Below are 25,737 nucleotides of genomic sequence, written 5' to 3' on the forward strand. Positions count from 1 at the left end.
CTGTGCGCCTTTCAGCCTGTTAACGGACCATAAATGAGTTGGGCCATTTGTAGTCGGACCTCAGTTTTGGCCTTTTAACGCCCCATGCCCTTCATGGTCCAATACCAGCCCGGTTTCTCTTTTGGCCTGCTAAAGGCCCAAAACACACAGTTGGGCTATTTACAATACGACCTGACTTTCGGCCTCTTAGTGGCCCATGCTTTTCATGGTCCAGTACAAGCCCGCTGTCTCTTTCGGCCTGCTAAAGGCCCACACTATAGTTGGGCCATATGTAGCCTGAACTTAGTAACGGCCTGTTAACGGCCCGTGAAATCAATTGGGCCCACCTGTTGCCCGCTTTGATGTCAGCCTGTTAACGACCCGGGAGTTAAGAGGGCCGACCATTAACTTTCGGCCTGGTAACGGCCCATTAACTTAATGGGCCCACTAAAGTTCGTACATGTCTTTAGGCCAAATTAGATAATTTGAGCCCATTACGACAAGCAGTTATGCACAGGACCAAAACCGATCAAGCGAAGATACGACATACAGGGAAAAACGTTGCACATCCAGCATATATTACAGGAAATTACATCCACTGGGTAATCAAAGATTGATGCCAGTGCAAATAAATGAACAGAACCTAACGATCTACAACGTCACAATCTGCAACCTCAGCACGGATGACGCCCATAAGCATGTGGGCAAGTTCTTGCTACTTTGCTACACTATCTCTGAAAACATTGATTAGTTGTTGTGTCACACGACTCTGCACCTCTGATTCCTCCACCATTTCCATCATTCCTTCAGCCATTAATTGGTTCACAAACATACATTTTTTCCGTTGCATTCGAGACAGAGGATACTGAACAGATTTAGATGGCGATTTTGGCAGGCTTGTATTATTGAGTGGAGAGTGTCTCAACCACTGCATCATAACATAAATTAGGAGGGGAACCAAACAGATTAATCATGAGTTATTGGCATATTACCTGGCCTAGATTTATTGGAAAGAAACAATGGGGTTGCCTTGCTGTTTTCAGAGTTTGTCTTCTTATCTTCAGCAGCCTGCACCAAATTAAGACACTAGCATTGCTATCATTGGCCAAGTAAGATAATAGGAAAGCAACATTGGCACAACGAACGTTTGGGCAACTAGCCAACACCAAATTAACACAATACGGCACAGCTATCATCAGCCAGGTAAGGTAATACGAAAGCAACATTGACACAATGAATGAATGGGCTACCAGAGCAGCACTACAATTCAGTAATGTGCATGATATGAGATAGTACACTCATGCAGCTCAGTATGCAAAACTACCAGGTAGTTTTCTTTACAAAAATCAACATTGGCGCCTTTAACATTTTGCTACAACTAATTTTAGATCAGACAAAGGTTGGATTCACGCCGATTAACAAAATACATGCTGATGTAAAAATATAGTGATATACAACAGGTGCTTACATCAGCATTGGAGCACAGGAAATCTTCTATCATTTAACCTTCTTTTCTAAAAGACAGTTGGGTAAGAAACATTTAGAAAATATGATCAAAATGCTATAAAATTTCATGATGCGAGGATACGCACACGCTTCTTAGAATGGAGTTGATATTCTTTTGCTGGAGTGGAGCGGACTAGTTCTTTGGTCACTGGAATATGCTTATTATCAGTGGGAGTTGGGTTTCTCTGTGTTGGACAGTATCTATGAAAAATGGAGTTGGTTTATTATCTCCTGGCGTTTGGATCTTTTGCAAAGACCTAGTTTGTAACCCTTCAGATTCTAACATAGCCGTCTTCCCCCTGCATGCCTTATATAGAAGAATGGTGCTTCAATTATAAAACATGCTACAGCAGAGATGGAATAGCTACTGAAGAATAGAAAGGCATGACATATTGACATGTATTCCCTCCATCCGGAAATAAATGGATGGATCTAGGCGTATTTCAGTTCTAGATACATCCAGTTTTATCCATTTCTGCGACATGTAATCTGGACGGAGGGAGTATGATGTAAGAGCTAGGGATACGACAGGACAACACAGTAAAAAACACTGAAAACCCACTGCAGAACCAAAGTAACCAAACCCACTGATATGAGATAGTACACTCATGTAGCTCAGGATGCAAAACTACCATGCAATTTTCCTTACAAAAATCAACATTGTGGCCTTTAATCATACATTTTGTTACAACTAAATTTAGATCAGATAAAGGTTGGATTCACGCCGATTAACAAAATACATGCTGATGTAAAAATATAGTGATATACAACAGGTACTTACATCTGCATTGAAGTACAGAGAATTCCTGCAAGAATCTTTCCTCACAGACGATACCAGTGCAGAAATTCTTCTATCTGTTAAGCTTATTTTCTAAAAGAGAGATGGGTAAGAAACATGTAGAAAATATGATCAACATGCTATAAAATTTCATGATGCAAGGATACGCACACGCTTCTTAGAACGGAGTTGACATATTTTTGCTGGACTGGAGCGGACTAGTTCTTTGGCCACTGGAATCTTCTTATTATCAGTAGGAGTTGGGTTTCTCTGTGCTAGAGCAGTATCTATAAAAACTGGAGTTGGCTTATTATCTCCTGGCGTTTGGATCTTTTTGCAAAGACCTGGTTTGTAACCCTTCAGATTCTAACATAGTCGTCTTCCCCTTGCATGCCTTGTATAGAAGAATGGCGCTTCAATTATAAAACATGCTACAGCAGAGAGATGGAATAGGTACTGAAGAATAGAAAGGCATGACATATTGACATGTATTCCCTCCATCCGGAAAAAATGGATGGGTCTAGGCGTATTTCAGTTCTAGATACATCCTTTTTTATCCATTTCGGCAACATGTAATCCGGACGGAGAGAGTATGGTGTAAGAGTTAGGGATACGACATGACAACACAGTAAAAAAAACACTAGTTGAATGTAAAACTGTATGCTAGCGGAATACGTACAGAAAAAACTAAGGCAACATACACGTGTATGATTGGGAAACTAAGTTGGCATTGCAACAGAGCACTAGAACATCACTTCAATATAAAAAAACATGGTATGGTAGACAGATGAAGTACATACTGATGAATAACAATGCATAACATATTCAGAAGTATGATGTCAAAATTAAGCAGATGGCATTGCGATAGAGTAGAATGACGGTACTTGAATTTGAAAACATGTTATCATGAATGGAATAGGTATTGAAAAACAGGAAGACATGACATATTTACATGCATGATCAGCATGCTAAGCACATGGCACTGCAACAGAGTAGATACACTCCAGGACATCTATTTATATATAAAAAGTAATTCACGGGTTAATAAAAAGTAAGATAAATAGTCTAGAAAATTCCACGTTAATCGGTAAATACTAATCCTTGATCTAGTTGGTCTATTATAATTACCGTTTGATATGCGCAACATAAACCGTTTGATATGTGTAACATATACCGTTTGAGATGGCAACCTATCACGAGTCCCCAACGTGCTTACCATGGTGCCCTAGCATGCAAACAAGAGGCAATATTCGTCTATGCTCAGCGGCTGCATGATGGTGTTTCAGGGACGCCCATGTTACGAAGCTGACGTCTTCATGATCTCTGGGCGGACAAGGCGGATGAGGTCACAACGACGCAGACCTTGCCAAGCTACAGGTACATCAGTAGCGTGGCGAGAATTGCCTGCTAAGATCCAAGACGCAGAACTCGCCAAGCTAAAAGATTGAAGCGTAGCTTACACCACTAGCCCTCACATCTTGCTAAGATGAACTGGGACATATCTGTGGTAATTCTTCCTGCCATGCTTGAATTTTAGCAGTAGTTGACTTGAATCTGCACATTATACAGTAATACTGGGACATATTTCTACTTTTACTGTTAATGAACAAGCATATACCAGTCAGCTCAGAGGTGCCGAGAAGACAGAAAATATGAAACGCTAATTTCCTATGTACTACTACATCATGGAACGGAACGAGTGAGAAACATACCTACCCACTAATGGAAAATATCACGACTCTTCCTATCTATAGATTTGCTAATTCTCACCTGAATCAATTAGACTTTGCGGCTAGCTGCTGTGTAGGTGCCTATGTTGGAGATTTATTGGAAGTGGATCGGTTGTTTATGTTCCGGCCGGCCGTGGGAATTAGGCTTGCGGCTAGCTGCAGGGTATGTGTCTATGTTGAAGATCGATTGGGAGCGGATCAGTAGTTTCTGGTTCCAGCCGGCCGGGAGAATCAATTAGCCTTGCTGCTGGTAGCTCTGTCCGTGCGTATGTTGAAGATACATCAGAAGTGGACCGATTAGTTGGAGCAAGCTAGCTTTACACGCCTAGCAGAAAAAACTAAGCGCTCGATGTTGTGACAAGAGTTGCCAGAGAGGTGAGTATGATTCGTACACAAAATTTTAGATTGTAGATTGAGTGTGTTTCCTGCCTTACTGAAATATAGTTTTGATTTTTATCCTTATAAGTTAGATGTATACTATCAAGATTAGTCCAAGGAGCTTTTGCTATACAAATATTGGGAGGCTCTTCTTTCTTAACTGTGGTTCACATTGGGTCTATCTCCGTGGTTTGCTTTAGAGTAGAAGGGTGTGCTATTCATCTGATTTTTAGAACCAGTAGAACTGAAGTCTTTCATGTGTCCTTACTGATCAGTGTGAGCTACGAAGTTGTAATATCCAGGCTATACTATTTACCTGATCTAGACATGGAAAAGTTATTTTTTCCTAAAATTGATGCTGATAACATAGGTGAATATTTACTTATTAGCATCACATAGCATTTTTATGATATTAATAATACATGATACGTTAACTTGAAACAAAATTGCTGAAAAATCCACGTAAGAAAACATTCGTCTCCCAATCAAGGATAGACCCCTGTAATAGCGGTTAAGATTGACATGGACTTTGCATAGATAATTAGTGTGAATTATATTAATTTTGGACCAGCTTTCAGTGGCATATCTGTGTATATAATCGGAAGGATACATCTAAACATTGGAATGACATATAAATAAATAGTATGATTTTAGTTTGAACAAGTACAATGATCTAAATTAGCTTTGCAACACTAACATGGTACACTCTAGGTCATCGTGGCCTGCGATGGATGGACAGCTATGGGAAGACGATGACATGTAGTGCTAACACTATTTTGTAGTGCCGAGTACTGGTATTGTTCGCCTCTCATTAAATTTCTTGCTGCAGTTATCTACATTATTCAGGCATCGAGCGATTACAGATGCACGATTACTTATCTTAACCGACGCCTGCAGTACCTGTGAAAATCTTGACTCGAACGAAAATATTGTTATTTCTGAGTGTATTAACAAACATGGTATAGATATGATTGCTGCTATATCCAACTGGTGGAGTTTCTTATTACTTATGTAGCATAAGTAGCTAAGTATTGTGGATACCCTGTGGAAGCTCGATAAACAATAGCTCGAGTTATACACGGATGAACTCCAGCCGCATAGATCAGATAAAAGGAGAGAATTGCCACATGGACATGTGATGGTACATCATATACGAATTCTGTCATGATCAAAATTAATCGAACGACATGTAGCCACTCCTAGTTTCGGAAGCAGTCTTACAACTGCTTGATCGTTGGCATATCGAAGTCTTTAAAATTCATAAACGCGTCATAATTTATACTTCTAATGTTGGTATAAGAACAATATATTTTCTAACTCACTTAAACTATCATATTATGTACAACCATGTACACCACATGTCAGTTGGCTCTTTGATCGTACAAAAGTTACCTCTGTTTAGATGATATAGAAATGTTTAAGTCAGTGTTTCAAATTAGGCTATACCATTTTCCATAGTTAGGCAAGGCAGTGATATTGCTTAAGACACAACGACAAAGCCTGGTGCAAAGTAAACTATACACATTTTATATAAAAAATACTCAAAGGATTGGTGTCTAATCTATATCGAGCACAAATTTCAAAATTTCAAAGAACTAATTGGAAAACACATACATACAAATGTAATAATTTTATGAAAAAAATCACATATGTACATGCCCGAAAGAAATACACACTATTTTATATCAAAGGAAATACCTTACCCTGTTCATGGTAATGTATTATCGAGAGAAAGAACCTTAGGACTACTTAAGTTGATTAAAGATTACCATAATTACCCATATTATAATAATAGTACATAATTAATTGATATTTCCTATTTTGACAGTTTGTTATTTCTGCTTAGCGTACATAGATTATATATCTCAATTTTAATCTATTCCATGGAGTTGGTTTGATAATTTTCAGACCATATCAGCGAATATTGTTTTCAGGAAATTTTACATGGATGATTGCTAATCAGAAAAAAAAAACAAAGTTGTCCATATCAATTATGTGAATTGTTTTTTAGTAGTTAAAAGATATGAATAACTGTAGTTGAGGATGCGTTTAAAAGTTTCATCTAAAAAGGTAGAACCTATAGCTTCATATTTTTCACTGCTATTAGTTACCATCATTGGTATGTAAGGTTTATGAGATGTGTCGATTTATGTAAATTAGAATTTGTGTTGTTGTTGACCTTTTTAATGCAGTGTTCCTCTAATGTGCAATCGAAATATACAGGTTTATAATTTCATTTACCACTTTAGTTTGTGTTCACTAAATGGGCAAAGAAAATCAATGAAAATGTAGGGTATATGTAGTTCTTTCATTTCCTTTTGTCAGAAGGATGGAATCTTTTCAAGTAAAACTAAATTTGTGGCTGACCATGTAAATTAGCCATTATAGATATGAGACCAGGTTGATTGAAACGATTGTTTGGTGATATTATCCTTTATAGGACCAAATTAACTAATTATACAGTGCTAAAAATAGTGAGATGTTGCACACATCGTTATATTTTATATGGAGAACACAATTAGAACTATTTTCATAATCAGTTATTAGAACTTAATATGGGAAATATTAGAACTATAGCTCATCACAAATAAACTAATCCTATGTACCTAAATAGTTTATCCCCACTATCTCAATTATCTCAACATGAACAAATGCCACCTCATCACCAACAACTATCTCAATTATCTCAACATGAACAAATGCCACCTCATCACCCACAAACTATTTGTCTTGACATGCATTGAAACTGCTATTTACATTCTCTCTCAACATGGACATATCCTAACTTAAATCATTCTAATTATATTTCCGCTCAACATGCATGAGAAATACTACTTATATTATATATATTTATAACTATATAAAGAACAAATACAATATATTATATCTATTTAAATTTACATTTTAATTTCAGCAAAAAAATATCGCAACCAATCCCCGCAGTAATTCGTTTGTTTGTTGTACATTAATGTGGGTAGGGGGCCTAATAATGCCAATGTTTATCCCAAGCTAGGTAAAGAAGTGGAGAAGGTAGAAACAAATTAAAACTGCACCTTAAGTTCTATTTTTCATCCATAACTTGAAAACAAATTGGACCATTAAATAAGAAAACACGTATAGGTCGAGCGATGAGACCATCCCACAATAAGCAAAAAAATGATGCGTGAAGGGTACAATCTCTTGATAACGAAACATGACCAAACTCTCACGATCATGTACATAGATGCAATCTCTCCAAACAAATGCAAAATCTCACGAAGATGGTAAAAATAACAATTTTATTATTAAACTTTCTAAAGTACTAGCCCGCGCATCGAGCGGGCCACTTTGCTAGTTATATGCATGTTAATTGTACCCATATCACGGGCCAAGTTAGAGCAAGGACCTTGTGGGGTGAAGAGGATTCAACATCTTTCTGCATGTCTTCTGAAGAACTGCCTTTACATGTTCCATCATATTGGTATCATTGACATCAAGTTTATTGGCCTTTACATTGCTCCGTGAGGTTCTTGTGGATATATCAGTGTGTGCAATTATATCTGACATGCATGGAAGACAACTAATAGTTAGATTTATGTAATGAGTGCCTGTAGGAGATAACATAAATAGTAGGACTGGGGTTAACTAGCAGCAACAGGTCTCAAGAACTAAAGGGAGAACACAGATGAAAGCTACAGAATATGTATTGTTTGTACTCGAGATTAACTAGATGGCACACAAAAGTATTAAAGAACAATATAGGTAATACTAGAAGTGGTTTAATACTATAATCACCAGCCTGTGGGATAGCATTGGTTGATGGATGATAACTATGGAATAGCGTTACCTAAAGAACAAGTATCTTAGCTGAACTGTGGAACAACGTTAACTCCTGAACAAGACCCGTAAGAGATCATCATGAATATACAGTGAAATGTGATAATGTATTTTCCATGCTTAGATGAATAACAAAGCCATAAATGTTGCACACAAGTAAGATGAGGGTACAACCTATCTGGCCGCCATCCATAGGAGTGAGCATCATGTGCTGACTTGTCGATGGCCCTGCAGTTGTTGTGGCTGTCCATGTCGGGCACACGCATTCGATGCAGGGAACTGTTATGTGGGGACTATAGCTCCCTTCTGGTGTATGCTTCCCTTGTTGGAGCAACTGTGGTGAGTTGGAAGACGGTGTGGCGGAAGATGCAGATAACGCATAATGTTAAGAACGACACATCTCTTTGATCTGAAGAAATACACTAAGAGATCAACAACAAGGTACGAGAGTGGTCACACGTCTGTTGACTGAGACTAAATTGGAGTCACACGATTTTATTTTATATTGGTACTGTCCGATCTACGCCGGATGGCATGATGGCCGTCTTGTGCCTCCCGGCTGACACTGTTAGGAATCTTCCCCGAAGAGCCAGCGACCAACGGCAGAGTAGCTTGCCTCCGCCATCCGTGGCCCCGGCCAAAACCCCGCTCCCCGCCCCACCGCACTGCCGTGGTTGCGCCGCCCCCGGGCCAATCCACAAAGACTCCCCGTCATCCAGATCCGGCGCCGGCAGTACCTTGAACCCACGCAACTCTAAGATAGACATCTAAGCGCTGCTTCCGCAGCGAACTTGCGGCCCCGCACCCTTACGTTAGACACTAGCAAACCGGCAGCCTAGGAGCTCCGCCGCCTCGAGGGGTGCTGCTTCCCATTGAGAATCGATTGGCCCAGAATAAAAATTCAGAGAACTGTCGCCTAAATAGAGTGATTTGAGATGAGGGTGTGACCTATATGGCGGCATGGTGAAGTAGGCAGGTCCAGTTGCCGAGTCGGTGAGGGCGCGGTTGCGGTGGGCACCGGCGGTAGGGAAACAGCGATGTTGCGGCGGTCGACGGCTACGGGGAAGCAGCGCCGGGACTCTGGACGGATCCGAAGTTGGAGCCGCTCCGGCGCCGTGAACAACGGCGGGGGTGAATCGGCTCCGGTACGGTTCACGCGGCCGTCGTCGAGGCAGCTCCAGCAGCACGGAGTAAGAGGCACATGGCCCAGTGCGCGACGGCAAATGGACAGCGTCTCCGGCATTAGGGAGGAGGGCGGCTGTGAAATTGGTGCGATGGGGGCGCCATGGAGGAGGGGCTGAGGTTTTGCGGCTCGGGAGAAGGGAGCTTCCGGGGAGAAGGTGATTTGGCGCCCACGAGGTATGAATGGGGGGGGGATTGGGACGGGAGTGGAACCATGTTTTATGGATACATTTGTCTGAAATGTGAGGGGGAGTTACAGTTCTACCCCTGCCTTTAGGCTTCTCGGCTTGGGTCTGTGTACTGAGGGTCGGGGATAGTAGAGTAACTTAATCCAAAATTGAACACCTCAATCGAATGTTGTACATTATTATAGTACTCCATGAACATGTTGAAAGTCAAATTAATGAACTTGTTTGATATACGCATATATCCGTTCATGTGTGGATTGCAGACAACATGTTCTCCAATTTAAATATTTGAATGCAAGTTTATATCGAAACATGGTTTATATCAGTCTTTGATGCATAAAACACGACCTCCACCTCTCCCGGACTCCTGCTCTCACTCTCTCTGTCTCGCCGACAATCTTCAATTCTGTCGCACGCATCCAACACACAAACCTTGTTGGTCCTATCTCTTTATCTCCATCTCTCTCTCTCTCTCTCTTTGTGTGTGTGCGTGGGGGGGGGGGGTCTTTCTAGTTCGCATGCATATATACTCCATCTATAGGTCTCTCTCGCACACTATGTATGATTCTCTAGTCCAAGCTAGATATCTTGGGTGCACTCATCGTACGCACACAAATTCCTTGACTCATTGCCCGTAACTCTCTCACGCACCACTCTGTCGTCTCGGAGATCTTCCCCCTCTCTCTCAAACTCTCCATCTACCTGGGTCACACATACACATGCATATCTCACTCGCACTCGATAGGCCCATCAAAAACTCTATCTCTCTCCCTCGTTCTCTCTCCATCTCACACGCACACACACAAAATCTCATGCCTAGCTAGCCAAGTATGATGGTCTCTCACTCAATTGTAGGCACACGCAGTCCCCCCTATATGTATATGACTAGCTAATCTTAGTCTCCATCACAAACATGTGCATGGTTTATCTCGATTTCTCTCGGGGCATCTTTCTATCATGCACGCACCTCCCTCGATCTCCCACCCATATAATCCCCTCACGATCTCGAGGGGGTCTCTCTATCACAAACACACCCTCTCGCCCTCCCCATGCGTCCATGTTCTCCATGTATCCCTCTCGACCTTTGTTCCTTGTTGGCCAGACCTCTATTGGACATGTGCTATAGGGGTGTCTCTCTCCGTTGCAAACAATCACACAGTAGCTATCTTCGTGTATCTCCTCGCCTCGCTTTTCTATCTCAGAGATGCATGCGTGATATGTTCACCTAATTTATAGTTTGTTGTCACTTTCTCTTTCACACACATATTCTTTTTGCACACTTACTCATTCTCCTTTACACGCACTTGATCCCTCTCGACTTAGGCACTCTCCTCGGCCATAGCATATTGATTTATTGAAAAGTCAAACATCACAAAGTTTGACCATGTACGTGGAGAAAAACAATTACATCTGGAACGACAAACATATACCATTAGATTCACCATGAGATGTAGTTTCGTATGATGTATCTTTGGTGTTGAAGATATAAATAACATTTGTGTAAACCTGATCAAAGTTTCTAAAGTTTGACTTCTAAAAAAATTACATGCACTGCATTATCGAGCGGATGGAATATCTCTTTCCCCCTCTCAGCTATCTGACGCACCACTCAGCCTTATCGAGGCTCCTCAATCTCTCTCAAACTTTATATCTCCCTGGTTCACACATACACATGTCTCGCTCGCGCTATACATATAGACCCATCCAACACTCTCCGCCCTTGTTCTCTCTCTATGTGACACACACCCCCCTAATAAGTACCATAATCCCTCACTCCATCATAGGCGCAAGCACTCCCCCCTAAGTATGATTATCTCTCACTAGCCATCAGGAACACACGTATTGTCTCCTTCCATCCATACGTCTATCTCGATATCGCTCGGGGTATCTTCCATCGCGCACACACCTTGTCACGAGATCTCCCACCCATGTAGTCCCATCACGATCTCCAGGGGATCTCTCTATGACAAACATACACTCTCTCCTCCGCATGTCTGCATTTTCTCCGTACGTCTCTCTCGACCTCTCTCCCTTGTTTGTCAGACCCCTCTTGGCCACGTGCTAGGGGTCTTGCTCTCTCCGTTGCAAACAACCACACACTATCTCCTCACCTTGCTTCCGTTGTCGAAGATGCATGTGTGATATGTTTGCATAAGACACACACGTTTTTTCTCGACTTTTATCGAGTGTTGTCCATGTCTCTTTCACACACGCACACACACTTTTTTCACTCACTCTTTCTATTTCTCTCTCTCTCTCTCTCTCTCTCTCTCTCTCTCTAGTAAGGGACTCTCTCACGTCCATAAGCATATGGATGTTTTGACAAGTCAAACCTCAGAAAAGTTTGACCAGGTATATGTGGAGAAAAACATTTACATCTGGAAAGATCATTATATTCATCACAACATGTACTTACTTCATACTATCATTTATCTTTGGTATTGTAGATATAAGTAATTTCTTTATAAACTTGGTCAAAGTTTCAAAAGTTTGACTTTAAAAAAAATGTTGGAACTATATTATCGAATGAAGGGAGTAGTTCTGTCTCTCTCTCTATCTCTCTCTGCTATCTCTCACGGGCCTCCCCTCTCACATGAACACTCTATACCGACGGATTAGACGCTCACTGTGTCAGTGTATAGCTCCGTAATTGTTTAGTTGACCGGTCAACCAGTCCACATGCTGCCTTGTCAGCTCGTGTTCTGTATCTTCATGTGCTGGCCCATGTGGCAGTGGGTGAAAATAAGTAAACTAGAGGCCCATCTGACACACGGTGAAGTAAATAAAGTTGAAACCACTTGGGGTAGCACCCCGCACGCTAGTAAATTGAGGGCGCATTGAGGACACACTTCTTCCGCGTGGAGGACGCACTCGCGCACAATTCACCACTGCGCGGCGGCATGCATAGAAGGACGCACTCGCGCACACCCATTACACAACAGACGCCATCACACGTGTACACCGGTGCCGCCGCCGGTTGAGATGGACGGCGAGGCAGCCAACAAGCGGAGGCGGCTCGAGCCAAAACCGCATCCAGCGAGCCTAGACTTCATCAGCAGCCTCCCCGACGACATGCTGCTCGTCATCATCGCCCTCCTCCCCACCAAATCTGCCGTGCGGACCGCCCTGCTCTCCCGGTGGTGGCGCCCCCTCTGGCACCGCGTCCCCCTCAGCCTCACCGTCGACAGCTGCCTCTGCGACGGGGATTGCAAACGCATGGCCGCAGTATCCAAGATCCTTTCATAGCACCCTGGGCCAGACAGAAGCCTTGACATCCGCATGTTCAGTACCAACTGCAAGGTCCAACCCAAGTTTGACGAGTGGTTCTTATCCCCCGCCCTAGATCAGCTTGAGGAGCTCAGCTTTGAAGCTGGACGATGTCGCTCTCTGCCGCCGTCCGCGCTTCGCCTCGCGCCAACACTGCGCCGCACCAGCTTCAGCCCCTGCTATCTTCCCAGATTAATGCCGCACCCGCCCTTCTTCTCCCTCAAGTCAAGCAGCTCGACCTCTTCGATGTTGTCATCTCGAAGAAGGCTATGGAGCACCTGCTCCGCAGCTGTACTACGCTCGAGTACCTTCGTCTTGAGCAGATCCACGGTTCGTTAGCCTCCACATCGCCTCGACGAATCTCCGATGGATTTATGTGTCTTGATGGCCCCGCAAAAAGACATCAATTGGGAAGAGATCACTCCAGCTGTTCCATGTTATGGTCATTGAGAATGCGCCTTTCCTTGAGAGATTGCTTGTATCGGATCTAGAAGGTCCAACAAAATCAGGGTCATTGACGCGCCGAAATTGACAGCGTTGGTGCACTCATCTGCCAAATTCTCCGAACTCTTTATTGGATCCGTAATCGTTCAGCTACAGCACTCATCTTCTTCTCCGTCTTCTTGAAATTCACATTTTTAAATTTCTTCTTGATGTATTTACGACCGTCTTCCAGAAAATGATTCCCACAAGCTTGACCCAGTCTATGCGCACAGTGAAGATCTTGCCAATAAAATCTATCGGCCCCAATCTGGATTAAGTTGTTGGATTCCTTACATGCTTTTCGTGCACGGAGAAGCTACTCATCGAGGTGAAACTTCTTTCCTATTAGTAATTGGTAATCACAACGTAGCTCAAATTTTTCGTAATTTTCCCAAATTACGATGACAAGTGTAGTGTTCAAAATTGCATCTACGCACTGCACCGAAAGAAATGTTTTTTGTATTTTTTCTCACGTGATCACCTGCATTGTTTTTGTGTTGTACTACTATAGTAGCCTAGGCTAGTCATAGTGGAAAGTAACTTAGACTACTCCAGTAACTCTATGGTTACCCTAAGAGCAAGTACTACCTCCGTCCTGGTTTACTCTTCCTATTTTGTAGTAATAAAATTTGACCGTAGATTTAACTGACAAAATGTTAATGCATGTCACTAAGAACTATATCGTTGGATTTGTATTTGAACATAATTTCAAATGGTGTAATTTTTTGTGACATGCATTGGCATTTTCTTGCATAAATATATGTTTAAAAATTTATACTAAATAAGAGGTAGTAGAAAAGTGGGCTATAACGGCCCTCCACTATGTAGGCCAAAACACGTGCCAAATTCACTTGTGATGCATTCGGCATCGACGCCCCTCCATTGCTCACCTGGTGCCCCAATCTGGATCACCTACTTTGCTCCGATGCCAAATTAACTCACGCAATGAAAAAACACTTGTGTGGGAGAGAGAGAGGACTGAGGCAATAAAAAAAACACTTGTTTGGGAGAGTGAGGGGCTGGTGTAGTTGGTTGGTTGATTTTTTTATACATGTGGGTGTGTGTGCACAGCGGTGCCAACTCTCTCACATCGCGAGAGCGGTGCCAAAATCTTTTGATTTGACATCGATGCGTATTATGTGGCATACTTTTGCGAAATATGGCATCGGCCACATAGTGGAAGGCAACAAATGCCCAAGCTCTTCACGTACTCCTAGGTAAATGAGAGGAAAGAGAGAGAGAGAGAGAGAGAGAGAGAGTGAAAAAATATCACTAGCCCGCCAACCCTATCATATGAGCGAATGATATTGGTACCTCTTGATGACACGGCAATCTTATATAGCCAGCTGCTCTAATATGTTCTCTTCTTTTGCAGATAAAAAAGACCCGAAAGTGAAAAATGTGCTGCACTATAACAATCTCATCGAATGCCTTGATCTCCATCTTACAAAAATTGATTTGATCGACTACCGAGGGAGCACATCTGAGATTAAATTGGCCAGGTTCTTTGTTCTGGAGGCAAGTGTGCTCAAGGTAATGAGGTTTGGTGTTCTCTGGCGCAACAATGAATGGCGTGCTGATCACCGCAAGCGTCTAAGCCTAAATGACAAAGTCTCCGCAGAAGCTGAATTTGTTTTTGAAATATCAAGTGGCCAGAGACTCAAAAACTTATTTGCCCATTAGTGACTTGTCAGGGCGGTGGATTTTAGTTAGTACGATAATGCTGCATCCACCAAAAGTAACGAAAGTTCTTACGTAAACTTCCTAGTAATTCCCTCTTCGTAGGTGCAGCATTACTCCTAACATTTGTAATATCAGTTTGAAACTTGTAATATTGCCGTGTCCAATTCCTGCGTTTTCAAAATCCTGCAAATCAAACAGGTCCTGAGTTGGTGATTATGTTGTGCATGCCATCTTTCACCAATAGCCGTCGGATCTAGATCTGACGCATACAAACCAAACTTCTCCAGTTTGCAAAAAGATGCCGCACTTGTTCCCTATTTACAAACAACTCCTTGTCTCTCACAATCAGCCTTATTTCCTCCCCACCACATCTAGAAGGCCATGGAAAAATCTGGCGCGATGGCCATTGCCGGCGCCGTCCACCCCCCAATCTTGGTGTTCCGTGCAATGCACGGGCATCTACGCACGGGAAATTATGTCGAACACGGCTAGTTGTAAGCAGGCTAGGTCTACAGCCATGATGATAGTGATTGCAGATGGTGAGGCTGACTATGGTATGCCGAACACAGTGCCTATACTCAAGTGTCATCTCCGGCGTAGGATCTTGTCACTTCACTGTGAGGAGCAGCACATAATAATTTGACCAACGGGTAGTACAGTGCTACTACATTGGTAGTACTACTACTACTAGTACTAGATCCACTGTCTGGGTTTAGTAGTACTACCACGTCCATCTGGATTTAGTATTTGACTAGCAATATCTAGTAATGCATGTCACAAAAAATGTACTACTCCCTCTGTAAATAAATACATGGTGTATTGTTTTATTCCTATCGGTGAGATAACTTAATGTCTTTTTGCTACTTATTATGATTACATGCAATGAACTAACCACTGCATGTGATGTTTGGCAGTCTCAAGTCATAGAAAGCATGCACGGGCACGGAGGGGAACGCAACATCATTGACTTACTGCACCTGCCTTTGGGTATATGACACGCGGGCCCAACGGGTGGCTGGCCAACCTGTCATACAGCCAAAGGCAGGTGCAGTAGAGGGGTGAGGAGTAGATGGCCAACACTAATGTGAATTCAACGCAGTCTGCACTTCTCATATAAAGGTTCCCGCCAGTCCAATCTACGAAATCCTATGCACCTACGCACCCAAGGGCAAGAGTAATCACTCCAATCGCAAGATCAGTTGACTAGAAGCTAGACCCATGGAGGCGATGAGCGCGAGCATCAGCCGGCTGTGCCAGATGGTCCACGATGCCGGCCAGCGGCCCGGCACGAAGGAACATCTCCAGGTAGTGCTTGAGGCCTCCAGGGCGAGGGGCCGCTCGGACGACAGCTTCGTCTCCTTGTTCGACGAGGTCCTCGTCAGCTTCCTCGACAAGTTCACCGTCGTCAAGAAGCTCGCGGATGACCTTGACGTACGCCTCCAGCCCACGGGCCCAGGCTCTGCGATGCCTACCACCCTCAACGGCCTCTATGGTGACAACCTCTTCGACGCACTGGTGGCCCTGCGACTGCCCGCCGTCGCGCCGGAGAATGTCCACCTCGAGGTCGCGCTCACCGCGCAGCGCCTGGCACAGCAAGACACCATCGACATAATCACCCACGTCTATGCGCAAATCTTCCACAAGGACTACTACATGCAAGAGGAGGACGATAGGACGCTGGCCTTCTTGGACCGCAGGGCAACCTTGGACGGCATTGTTCAGAAGCACGTTGAGCTTGCCGCCAATGCCGCTGCTCCTCACACGTCGGTTGGTGACCCCGTGCACTAGGGCGTGAGGATATCGTTGATGGATCCGTATGTATCTTTATCTTTCCGTCAAATCCATGTAGTAGTATATGGTACTACTAGTAATTATCTTATCTTTCGCATCAACTTCATAATTTTCCTACGTACACCATGCATGAACCGCTCCAGAACCAAACTTCCCATTACTCTAGGGAAAATTGTTAATTCTATCTATCGATCACGCCATGGAGCAGAACCAAATTTTACAAGTTACAAGTTCAAAAAGAAAAGCCTGCCGTGTTCGCGTCGCACCCCCACACGTTTGGTCCGGCACGCCGCTCAAGGGGGAATACGTGCTGTGTTGCATTTTCACTTACAAGTGGGACCGCAGTTGAGCAAACCGACTATTAGCAAACCCCCACCCCGCCCACTGTGCGATGGCTGGGAAAACTGGAGGGAGAAGAGATGGCTGTAGCACGGACTCCAAGAAAATTGGTGTCGGATGGGACTCGTGTGGGTGGCATGTGCCATACTGCTAGACATGAATGCTAGTTATGTCCCATGCCACCCACTATATCGAGGTGCTGGTTACGTAGAACAAATTTCCAGGAGTCCGTGCTCAGCCCTCCTCTATCTCTCTTCTCAGCCAGCCAGCAGACGCGCGGAGCCCATCGTCTGTTTGCTCATATGAGGTCCGATATGTCAGTGAAAACGCAAGAGGACCCACTGAACCTGCACATCTTTCACCTCGATGTGCTGGTGATGAAAAACAAATCCAATAAAGATCTTCGGTGGCTACTTTTGGAGTTACTCAAGAGTAGTAAGATTCTATTTACAGTTTAACCCAAGATGCACATCACGTGGCTTCAACTACCACTCTATTTTCTTGCATGACACGACCTGGATGCTGGATGTCCCACGTGTCAGAAAAAGGAGGAAGAACTCGACCAAATATTCGGTTGTGCTCTCAGATTAGACTACGTGTGCTAACTTAAAATTTTATTGTGTAGAAAGGATGCAAGTTTTGGTATTGGGAAGAAGAGTACAACGACATATTGATAGAGCGCAATTTAGTAGATGTTCTAGCACTTTTAGCTAGCATAGAGGCTAGAGATGAGACTAGTGCATTTGTTGATAGAATAGAGGCTAGACACGTCTACTTCTTTACACTCGAAGAAGAAAGAAGCACACAGGATCGAGCCTCCGTAGATCAACAATGAATGCATCGAGAAGGCACTAATCCAACTTACAGGAGCAGTTATGGAAGTTGGATAACTTCGAAAATGTATTCTTGTGGTTCTTGTTTTTCTAGTCAAAATTTTGGTGATGTATTTCCATGTACCAAAAAATCAATGATGAAAAAAAGATATGTGCTTGCAAAGAAAAATGTACGCAGCCGTGATGCATCCGCGCGTTCGGCGCACGGCCACCGCATCCGAGAAATGGCCCGGACACGACCCCATTGCCCTACCCAAACGGACAGAATCCGGGCAAAACGGAGGTCCGTTTGGGGTCGTGCGTTGGAGTTGGCCTTACAAGTGGGACTGCAGTTGAGGAAACCGACTATCGGCAAACCCTCACCTCGCCCGCCGCGCGGTGGCTGAGTTAGAGAAACGACAAGGTTGAAGAGATTGATGTAGCACGGACACCAAGAAATATGGTGTCAGATGGAAGTCGTGCTGGTGGCGCGTGCCATACTCCTGGACGTGAATGCTTGTTCTGGCCCATGCCACCCTACTACTCCTACTACTTATAGTAGTAGTATCGAGGATTCGAGGTGCCGGTTACGTACAGCGAAGACATTAACATATGGCCCACCTCACATTGTGGCCAAATTTCCTGGAGTCTGTGCTAGGTTAAAAAGTGTTCTTTGTGAAGATGGGTGGCTGGTCTCAAGTTTAAAACTTGTTGTGTTACGTACGTAGGCGTAGAGATAGTGCAGCATGTGAAGCTAGTACAAATAGTGTACTATTGTTGATTTGCCTCATCCGATAACCTGTTGCAATGCACGTACAATTATGTATTCGGAAAATATCTTTTTGCCTCATCGCAGCACCCACTCAGAGAAGTGACTCGAAAGCCATTCATAAATTTAGTAAGTTTATCACATGCATAGCATTTTATTACATACAACAGGTCATCAACCCACAACGACAACGAGGATACATTATAAATACCAAAGTTTTCATCACACAACAAATAACAAGCAATGAAATGAACTTCAACTCAACCAATCCTCGGCGTTGGAAACGCTTGCTTTGAACCACAAGTGATTCTCTGGGAAGGGCCAGCTACTGTAAATCTCGAGACCAACGCAGGACTGATCATCCAGGCTGAAGCGGCCTACTATATCATGACCAGGGTAGGGAACCACCGCAATGTCCGACGTATAGATACAGTTGCTTCTCATAAATGGTAGTAACGTTGTGTCAACAACAGTTGGATCGCCTTTCACTATCATTGGATAGTTTTGTCTAAGGAAGAGGAAGTTTGCTCCAAGACTATCAATACTGTACCAAGGAGAAGGTGTTGGCGCTAGCACACTAGTATCCATCCCGAATACCATGCAACAGGTGTTGGAATAGGTCCGGAGAGTGCGACCATGGGAGACAACACCTGCTCCCTCAGTAGTAACATCAGTAGTGGGTTGTATATAGACAAGAAGTGGTGATCCATTGGAATTAGTTGCCAGCCGCCAGTGAGCATATGGGCCCTATTCGTCCTCATTCTCGTGATCATCACCATCGTCATCTCCCCCTTGGTTACAAAAAATTTCAAGTATAGGTGGTGGAATGTTCACAGGACCTTGGAAACAAAAGAAGAAGGTTAATTAGTAGAGAAGGGAAACTTGCTAACTCGCATGCATGTGGATGAAACAATTATAATTACGGTGGAAGACAAACGTACCCAAACTAAGAGGATCCCATGCAAAAACAGTGCCACGAGTGGTGGCAGCAAACACAAGACCCTCGTATTCAATTGCATCACAGTACACATCCGTGTATAGAAACTGATCTTTGAGCAATATCCATCCAGTCGAACCACGAAGGACGGCAACAAACTTGTCGAAGATAGCAACAACTTGATAGTTCTTGTAATTCCAAGAGCGGTTGGGAACTCGAGAAATTGCTATCTTCCGTAGACGACAGTCACCATGATCATATTTGAACTTACGTAGATCATCTGTGTGCTCAACCTTAGGGCACTCGGAGATTTTTGGAAGTGGAATCCGCTAACGAGTGTACACATTCACAAGTTCCCACTCGCAATTGTACCCAATATAAACAACCTAATCTCCATTTGCGCCTGCCCAAGCCTTGCCCTCAAGCGATGGCATCTTAACATCATACATATCATTATCAAGCGGCATCAACTTGCACAAGGCGAGGCTTCCCTCGTCCCCGCGCCAGTCCGCAGGGTCACGGCGAAGAAGATAGGGGAGATCAAACCGCTCCTGGACCCTTGGGTTCCTTTTAATGATGTTATTAGTTGAGTCGAGAATGTTCTTGAACGAACCGCCATGCTAGCCGAGGTGATGACGTCGCACCGATGAATGAGTTCCCCCACCACGTCATCTTTCAGATCGGGGTAAGAATAACAGGGTCGTTTCCGGCTTGTTCCCTCCAAATAGAAGACGATCGAACAATGGCAGAAGGAAGGGTGAAGGAAAATGGAGGAGGGAGGAAGAGCGTGCGACATCAGTTCCAAATCCAGAGGGAAAGGCGAAGAGTCGGTGGACGATTCCCACTTTGCCACGGTACACGAAGAGGCTCCCCGGCCTACACGTCCTTTCGGAAATTGTACAAAAGGACTCGCCATCGTCTCACTGACATGTTGGAACGGGACCACATGTCAACGAAACATGGGGTGTAATTTCTCGTGAATAATGCGATCTGGCCGCGTTGGCCCGAGGTGCCGCATTAGTTATCGACCTTTATTTTTGTAACATACAATTTGAGTGGATAGCTCCTGTGGTCATCACACGTGAGCGGATATATAGGTGGGCTAGGTCGGCAGGCGGCAACAATCTAAGTGCTAAAAGAGTTGATCTCGAAAAGAGAGTTCATCCAATGCTTGGTTTTGTTTGGATTTTCCAACTATGACCATTGGATAGAGTGAATCAATGGCTTACATTCAAAGTTATTCTCATACTATAGAATGGTATAGGAACGTGGAGAGATTTGGTTGATTTTATATCGCTGAATAATATGAAATATTATGAGTGCAGATGCTCCACCCAGAGGTTTGCAGCTCCTTCTCGGTCGTTGGGAATCTATGTTCTTCCACTCTTTCGTTTAAGACATGAGCTTTCTTCATCCTGTTGCCGGCACGCGGCACATCTATATGCCTCCATTTTACAAAATCATACTATATGCCTCCATGACACGCGGGACATCTCGCATCAAGGTGGCGTGTCATGCAAGAAAATGGAGATATGCAGTGCGTAAGTGAGTCGTGCACTTCGATGGCACCTAGTACTACGCAATTTTTTTCTCCGCGATGGCACGTGAATAGTGCACGTACTCAATGACAGAGCACGGGATGGTAGCCATGCACATGGTCGACCCTTTTTGAAGAGAGTACTAATAAATACGTAACTTTGATGTGTCCCTTCAACTCGCAGAATGACGAGAAGCTTGCTTACTACGCCTTCTCCCTCGCCAACGTGTGCGCGGTGGCTCGCAGCACGAGGAGAAACTTTCTCTTATAAGCGGTGGACGTGCAGCAGTTCATTTGGTGTCAGACTGCCAGAAGTAGTACCATCATTATTGTTCGACTTCCGGAAGAGGAGAAGAGCCAAGCGCAAGGTCACCTACTAACCTAGTACAGTACTACTATAGCCAAAGCTGGTCCAGCTTTTTAGAGCATGGTTAATTAATATAGGCGGCTCTTGCAGCAGCACATCATTTGGAGCAAGTACTACTCTCTTCGTAGGATCAAAGGAAGTGAAACAAAAGTTAGAGTGGATGGTAGATTGCTAATTAAAACATGATTACATAGGAAAAAAATACTATAGCATTTTATCCTATGAATCAAACGACCAATGTAGGAAAATTATGAGGGGGGTCTCTCCAACAGTGTTCCTCGGCTCGCACCTAGCATCACGGTGGTCGAACTTGGAGTCATTCATCTGGTACACGTGGCATCTCAGATCTGTTACTCCAATATTTGGTTGGCTCTATGTGATGTGGCAACTTCATATACTAACCGGATGCTAGCCATACTACTACGGTACTCACACTCCAAGAAGTGACTCGAAAACCATTCATAACTTAAATCTATGACACACATTTGCAAATGTACCATTCATTACATACAACAAGTTATCAACACACAACGACAACGATGATACATGTTGGACTATAGATTATTTCCAACAAAACATTCTAGTAAATACTGAAGTTTTCATCACACAGCAAATATACAGCAATGAAATGAATTTCAACTCAACCAATCCTTGGCGTTGGAAACGCTTGCTTTGAACCATAGGTGCTTTGGGAAGGGCCAGCTATTGTCAATATCGAGAGGAACGTAGGACTGATCATCCCGGCTGAAGCGGCATATATGAGGAGCATGGTAGGGAACCACCGCAATGTCCGAGGTATAGATACAGTTGCTTCTCATAAATGGTAGTAACGTTGTGTCAACAGCAGCTGGATCGCCCTTAACCATCATTGGATAGTTTGGTCCAAGGAAGAGCGAGTTTGCTCCAAGACTATTAATACTGTACCAGGGAGAAGGTGTTAGCGCTAGCACAACAGTATCCATCCCGAATACCCTGCAATGGGTGTTGGAATAGGTCCGGAGAGGGCGACCATGGCAGACAACACGTGCTCCCTCAGTAGTAACAATCTCAGCGCACTGTATACAGACAAGAAGAGGTGATCGATCAGAATTAGTTGCCAGCCGCCACTAAGTATATAAGTCCTGCTCGTCCTCATGATCGTGATCATCACCATCATCATCCGCCCCTTGGTTATAAATTTTTTCAAGTATAGGTGGTGGAATGTTCACAGGATCTTGCAAACACAAGAAGAAGGTTAATTAGTAAAGGGAAACTTGCTAACCCGCATGCATGTGGATGAAACAATTATAATTACGGTGGAAGACAAATGTACCGAAACAACGAGGATCACATGCAAAAACAATGCCACGAGTGGTGTAAGGAAACACAAGATCCTCGTATTTAATTGCATCATAGTACTCATCATCCGTGTACAGAAACTGATTTTTGAGCAATATCCATGGACGAACCGTGGAATCAATAAGGACGGCAACAAGCTTGTCGAATATAGCAACAACTTCACAGTTCTTGTAATTCCAAGAGCGGTTGGGAACTCGACAAATTGCTATCTTCCATAGACGACAGCCACCATGATCGTATTTAAACGTACGTAGATCATCTGTGTGCTCAAGCTCAGGCACTCTGAGATTTTTGGAAGTGGAATCCGCTGACGAGTGTACACATTCACAAGTTCCCACTCACAATTGTACCCAATATAAACAACCCAATCTCCATTTGCGCCAGCCCAGGCCTTACCCTTAAACGATGGCATCTTGACATCACATGTATCATTATCAGGCGGCATCAAGTTGCATAAGGCGAGGCCTCCGTCGTCCGCGCCGATGCGAACAGGCTTATGGCGAAGAAGATAAGGGAGATCAAACCGCTCTTGTACCCTTCGGTTCCTTGTAATGATGTTATTAGTTGAGTCGAGAATGTTCTTGAACGAACCTGCCATGCTAGCCGAGGTGATGACGTCGCACCGATCAATGAGTTCCCCCACCACGTCATCTTTCATATCGGGGCAAGAATAACGGGGTCGTTTTCGGCTTGTTCCCTCCATGGAGAAGACGATCGAACAATGGCAGAAGGAAGGGTGAAGGCAAATGGAGGAGCGAGGAAGAGCGTGCGACAGCAGTTCCAAATCGAGAGGGAAAGGCGAAGAGTCAGTGGACGGTTGCCAGTTTGCCACGGTACACGAACAGGCGCCCCGGCCTACACGTCCTTTCGGAAATTGTACAAAAGGACTCGCCGTCGTCTCACTGACATGTTGGAACAGGACCACATGTCAACGAAACATGGTGTGTAATTTCTCGTGCAAAATGCGATCTGGCCACGTTAGCCCGAGGTGCCGCATTAGTTCTCGACCTTTATTTTTTTTAACATACAATCTGAGTGGATAGCTCCTGTGGTCATCACACGTGAGCAGATATATAGGTGGGCTAGGTGGGCAGGCGGCAACAATCTAAGTGCTAAAAGAGTTGATCTCGAAAAAAGTGTTGATCCAATGCTTGGTTTTGTTTGGATTTTCCAACTATGACCATTGGATAAAGTGTATCAATGGCTTACGTTCAAAGTTATTCTCATACTATAGAATGGTATAGGAACATGGAGAGATTTGGTTGATTTTATATCACTGAATAATATAAAATATTATGAGTGCAGACGCACCACCCCGAGGTTTGTAGATCCTTCTCGGTCATTGGGAATCTATGTTCTTCTACTCCTACGTTTAAGACATGAGCTTTGTTCATCCTGTTGCCGGCACGCGGGACATCTATATGCCTCCATTTTACAAAATCATACTATATGCCTCCATGACACGCGGGACATCTAGCATCAAGGTGGCTTGTCATGCAAGAAAATGGAGATATGCAGTGCGTAAGTGAGTCGAGCACTTCGATGGCACCTAGTACTATGCAATATTTTTTATCCTCGATGGCACATGAATAGTGCACGTACTCAATGACAGAGCACGGATGGTAGCCATTGACATGGTCGACCCTTTTTGAAGAGAGCACTAATAAATATGTAACTTTGACGTGTCCCGTCAACTCGCAGAACGACAAGAAGCTTGCTTACTACGCCTTCTCCCTCGCCAACGTGTGCGCGGGGGCTCGTAGCACGAGGAGAAACTTTTGATTACAAGCGGTGGACGTGCAGTAGTTCATTTCGTGTCAGATTGCCAGAAGTAGTACAATCATTATTGTTCGACTTCCGGAAGAGGAGAAGAGCCAAGCGCAAGGTCACCTACTAACCTAGTACAGTACTACTATAGCCAAAGCTGGTCCACCTTTTTAGAGCATGGTTATTTAATATAGGCGGCTCTTTCAGCGACACATCATTTAGAGCAAGTACTAATCTCTTCGTAGGATCAAAGGAAGTGAACCAAAAGTTGGAGTGGATGCTAGATTGCCAATTAAAACATGATTACATAGGGAAAAAAATCCTATAGCATTCTATCCTATGAATCAAACGACCAATGTAGGAAAATTATAAGGGGGGGTCTCTCCAACAATGTTCCTCGGTTCGCACCTAGCATCACGGTGGTCGAACTTGGAGTCATTCATCTGGTACACGTGGCATCTCAGATCTGGTACTCCAATATTAGGTTGGCTCTATGTGATGTGGCAACTTCATATACTAACCGGATGCTGGCTATACTACTACGATACTCACAGTCCAAGAAGTGACTCGAAAACCATTCATAAATTAAGTCTACGACACGCATTTGCAAATGTACCATTCATTACATACAACAAGTCATCAACACACAACGACAACGATGATACATGTTGGATTATAGATTATTTCCAACAAAACATTCTAGTAAATACTGAAGCTTTCATCACACAACAAATAACAAGCAATGAAATGAATTTAAACTCAACCAATCCTTGGCGTTGGAAATGCTTGCTTTGAACCATAGGTGCTCTGGGAAGGGCCAGCTATTGTCAATATCGAGAGCAACGCAGGACTGATCATCCAGGCTGAAGCGGCATATATGAGGAGCAGGATAGGGAACCACCAAACTGTCCGAGGTATAGATACAGTTGCTTCTCATAAATGATAGTAACATTGTGTCAACAGCAGCTGGATCGCCTTTAACCATCATTGGATAGTTTGGTCCAAGGAAGAGCGAGTTTGCTCCAAAACTATCAATACTGTACCAGGGAGAAGGTGTTGGTGCTAGCACACCAGTATCCATTCCGAATAC

The sequence above is a fragment of the Aegilops tauschii genome, chromosome 6, assembly GCF_002575655.3.
Source record: "Aegilops tauschii subsp. strangulata cultivar AL8/78 chromosome 6, Aet v6.0, whole genome shotgun sequence".
Classification (NCBI taxonomy): Eukaryota; Viridiplantae; Streptophyta; class Magnoliopsida; order Poales; family Poaceae; genus Aegilops; species Aegilops tauschii.